Genomic DNA, 5,314 nt, shown 5'->3' on the forward strand with positions numbered 1-5,314 from the left:
ATTTATCCTGAAATGTACTGACCTTCTTGGATGTGCAGATTAATCTTTTAAATGAAATTTGGCAAGTTTTGGGCCATTGTTTCTTCAAGTATTCTTTCTCTCTCTTTTCTCCTTCTGGGACTTCCATTATGCCTATGTTGGTATTCACAGTGAGTAATCTGAAGTTCTGCTCATTTTTCTTCATTCATTTGGCTTTTCTGTTCCTCAAATTGTATAATTTCAATTGACCTACTTTCAAGTTCACTGATGCTTTCTTCTGCCAATTCAAAACTATTTTTCAGCCCCCATTATTGTACTTTTCAACTCCAGAATTTCTATTTGGTTCTTTTAAAGTTATTTCTATCCCTTTATTTATATTCTCTATTTGGTGAGACATCATTCTCATCCTTTAATTCTTTAGACATGACTTCCTTTCATTCTTTGAACACATTTATGATTGCTGACTTAAAACATTTGTCTAGTAAGTCCAACATCTGAACTTTTTCAGGGACATTTTTAATTGTTTTTGTCCCTGTGACTTGGCCATACGTTCCTGTTTCTTTGTGTATTGCAATTGTGTGCTGAAATTTGATTTTAAATAATATAATGTGGCAACTCCAGAAATCAGATTCCACCACTCCAACCAAAGATTTATTGTTGTTACTGTTTGCTTTTATTGTTCCTAATGCTGTCCATTTCCTGGACTAATTCTATAAAGTCTATTTTCTTTACCACGTGCAGCCACTTAAGTCTCTGCCCAATTTGCTTCATTAGTCAGCTAATGATGGGACAGAGATTTCCTTAAATGCTTTGAACCAATATGTCTCACAGCCTTTGCTGTGGGCTCTGTTTGTATGTTGACATGGGCTTTCTATGCCCTGATGACAGTTTACAACTCTGTCTATTCTTCCTGCTTGTGTACAGCCTCAACGTCAGCCAGAGGTGATAGATTAAGGCCTTCTCAAGTCTTACTTAGGCATATGTACAGACTTGAATATGCATATGGGCCTTCTAGATTCTAAGGAATATGTCAAAGTTTTTCACAGCCCTCTACAGATATCTCTTTTCCCAATTATTCCTTTTCAGTTTTTTGGTCAACCTCTTGTTAACCCCAACCGGTGTAGCCACCTTAGGAAGCTGTGTTGTTAAACAATTGCCACTGATTGTTTCTAACAAATCCTGTAAGGGTGTTTACAAAGAATGAGTTCTGAGTCAGGAGAAATAAAAACAAGTTCTGAGCTTTTCAGGGAGCTGCCAGACAGGTCATACAGTGACAGTTTTCTAAAAATGGGGCATTTGAAGAGCTCTGAACCTATTCTGTCCCCTCCAGCAGCTTTTAGCTTTCAAGGCTACTGTGGTGCTGGGAAGAGGTAATGGGAATAAATTTAAATGCCACAAAGGTCACTATTCTTACCACAATTCAGTCTTTTTTCTTGAATAAACACCCCCTGGATTGTTGCACGTCTTTGATCAATTTCCAGAGTTCTAAAATAGTTTATTTTGACAATTTTTGCCTCACTCAGTGAAATTTTGTTCTCACTGCTGTTTTGGAAAAGAGAATTTACACAATGTCCTTACTCCAACATTCCAGAGGTGGTTCCAAGATAAATGATATTTTTAAAACATAAAAATTAATGCAAAAAAAATCCATGGTGAACAAAATATCAAAATTTTAAATTAAAACACAGTCAGTAACATGATCAGTCACGCTATGACATACTGAGCCTTACACAAAAGGAAAAATCAGATACTGATCTTGTCTTTCTTAAATTTTTGATATTTTGGTTACGAATTTTTGCACTAATTTTAATTTTTTAACCATATGAAAATATTATTTATTTTATTGCGTAGTTTTTTAGCACCCCCTTAAATTTTGTGCTTGAGGCAACTGCCTGACAAGTATCCTTCTAGTCCCAACCTTGGAGAAGGGTGATTTTCAGATCACATATCTCCTTTCTTTTTTTCATGCTCCAAACTGAGATATTAGTTCTAACTCACATTTATATTCCATTACAATATCTTGGGTTGTTGTCAAAATGATAATTCTAAAATCTAGCAGAAAAAATTCAGTATGAAGTTTGGGGGTAGAGCACAAAGTAGTTACTTATATTAGACTAACCTCTTAAAACCGCGAGTAGAGGCAAATTAGCTCTCTCGGTATTAAACTCATTACTAGCTACCAATTAAACTAATATACATTTTTTTATTACTTTCTAGAGTCTTTAGGAAATTAAATGTAATTTTTGGCATGCCTGCCATACATACTTCCTAAAATATTATGCAACACTAATAGAAAACGCATCAAGCTTAGAAATATTCATTTCAATCAAAATTATTCCCTTACATGATTTCAGTTCTCAAATTGGCTTCTCCTGAAAATAAACTGATAGAAATATAAGAATTAGGTACAAAAGTATGTTTGGCTTAATATGTGGCAACATTTCCAACCTGAGAAGACAATTATTTGTGCGTAAAGAAAGACTGCCTGTCTTCAGAAGCTATTTTGAGTAATTTCAAACAGCCTAGTACAAAGATAATTAATTCCGGATGATTTGCGATTACTTCTCTTATACTGTCATTTAACAGAGATAATGCTCATATTAAGTTTTTAGATTAGTCCTTTGCAGTAAGTCTGGTCAGGTGTGAAAATTTAACTTCCCTATTAAGTGTTCATTATTTGCTTCTGCTGTTTTATTGCCATTTCTTGTAATCCACGGCTCTATATTCCACAATACTTTTGAAAAGAATTTAAAATCACTATATCAATATTAGCCTGTGTCTGGACAAATTTATTTGCCTAATTACAGTCTTTATAGAAGCTAATATACTACGTTGGCTTTCCATTTCTGTGGGTGAGTCAAAGTTCCCAAAGTCAACATCAACCTGTCATTAATACTGGCTTAGCCCCCATCACATACACTGCTGGCTCACCTTTAATGACTATGCATACACACTGCTTTGTTTTTCTACGGGAACTGAACCTACTGGTGCAATGGGTCTGTAGGTGCACGAGTGGCAAGACTAATAAGGAGAAGCCTTGAAGGGTCATACAACCTACCCCCTAGAGCAGCTGTCCCCAACCTTTTTGGCACCAGGGACCCATTTTGTGGAGGACAGTTTTTCCATGGATGGGGAGGGGGGCGGGTAGGGGATGGTTCAGGCATTGATGCGAGCAATGGTTCAGGCGGTAATGCAAGCAATGGGGAGCAGCAGATGAAGCTTCACTCGCTCGCCCGCCACTCACCTCCTGCTGTGCAGCTGGTTCCTAACAGGTCTCGGACTGCTACCGGTCCAAGGCCCAGGGGCTGGGGACCCCCTGCCCTATAGGACAGGGAAAGTACATCTACCTGAAGGACAATACTCAATCTTATGTTAAAAAAAAAAATCACTCAACAGACTGAGTTAACGATATCTTCTCCTTCTATCTAGTCTAAACTCTGGTAATAAAACATGAAATAGAAATAGGAATAAGAAAAGAAAAAAAATAATCATCACCTACAGATGATATGACTGTCTACCTAGAATATTCAAGAAAAATAACCAAAAAGAGGTTAGAATTGATAAGAGCTTGAAAAGTGCCCAGTTACACGATATCTTAAAATCAACAGCTTTCTAAATATAAATTACTGGTTATATATATGCTACAATCTGAATGTTTGAGTCCCCCCAAACTTTATATGTTGAAAACCTAATGCCCAAGGTGATGGTATTAGGAGGTGGGGGCCTTTGGGAGGTGACTGGGTCATGAGGGCAGAACCCCCATGAGTGAGATTAGTACCTTAATAAACGGAGCCCCAAAGAGCTTCTTGCTTGCCCCTTCCACCAAGTGAGGACAGAGCAGAAAGGTGCCATCTGTGAACCAAAAAGCAGGCCCTTACCAAGTCTGCTGGCAACATGATCCTGGACTTCCCAGCCTCCGGAACAGTGAGAATAAATATCTGTTGTTTATAAGCCACCAGTCTGATGTATATTGTTTTGCTTTGTTTTGTTTTTGATGTATATTGTGATAGCAGCCCAAAAGGACTAAGACAATGTAATATGACCACTGTGCATAATGTATATAACCGACTGATTATATAACAATAGCCAATTAGAAGAGGGCTCATTCACATAAGTTAAAGAAGAGTATAACATACCCAAGAATAACCTTAAATCCCCCATTTTCCAAACATGGTAGGGCACGTGAAAGGAGCCTGCAAAGTGAGAGACCACACAAAGCAATGACAGGCACAGAGAAGAGGCAAGGACACCAATCTCCTGTGTATGCCACCTTCCTAATGCCACCTGCCAATCTCCTACATATGCCACCTTCCTATGCCACCTGCCAATGTCCTATGTATGCCACATTCCTAATGCCACCTGCAATCTTCTATACATGCCACCCTCCTAATGCCACCTGCTTTTGTGCTCATTCAGGCTGCTGTTATGCTCCAACCTGCTAGCAAACAACCCAGAGAACCGTAATCTATAAGGAAGATTTCTTTGTCTGTGTCAGCGATAGAAATGGTTAGAAGCTCATAGCTTGACAAAGTAAACAGCTATGTATCCTGTCCCCCAACCCATCCCCATGCACCCGGAAGGCTATGCCTTTCTCCAGCAGACGTGCTGCTGCTCCCCACTGGCTTCTCACCTTTTCCACTGAGGGATCCGTGACCACCTGCTACCAGGTCCACACACGTGCTTTCTGGCTAGTACACGTAGGGCAACCATCCAGGCACAGAGGAGCCTCGTCAACCAATGAGCAAACTCCCCTCCTCAAACCCTAACCAACCCAAACACCTTTAGGCCGCGGGGTTCTCACTGGCTCAGTCTCACGCCAGGAGTTGCTCTAGGTTCTTGACATCTTGATATTCCCCAAGAAACAGCAGTGTGGTTCCCACTGTTGGCATCCTTTATTCACCACCGTTCTATCTGTTCCTAGGGGACGGCAGGGAATCCGGGCTGAAATAAGGCTTTCCTGTTGGCCCCTTTCCTACAGCAAGCCAGTGGGAACCATCAACGAAGACACCCAACTCTTCCCCCTACTCCTGGTTTATGTAATGGTCTGGACTGGATTCCAGTAGCCCTGAGAGGCCCTCAGCTGTACCTGATCCCAAACCAATACACCACCTAAAGCCCAAGAGTAACACCATCACTCACTGACACACAACCTCACGTCGCTGGAGAGGAGGGTCGCAGGGTAGGTCCAAGAAACCACCGCAAGAGAATTAAGAGGGGTGGGTTGCTGTTGCAGGGAAGCACTGGCCAGGAGCCTGCCTGGGGCACCAGCCCCCACCGCTGCTCCTTGTAAGCGCCGGCCCAGCTCCGTCCTCCGAGGGCTCTGCACTGGCTGGTC

Source organism: Lipotes vexillifer, unplaced genomic scaffold (genome assembly GCF_000442215.2).
Source record: "Lipotes vexillifer unplaced genomic scaffold, Lipotes_vexillifer_v1.1 scaffold543, whole genome shotgun sequence".
Lineage (NCBI taxonomy): Eukaryota > Metazoa > Chordata > Mammalia > Artiodactyla > Lipotidae > Lipotes > Lipotes vexillifer.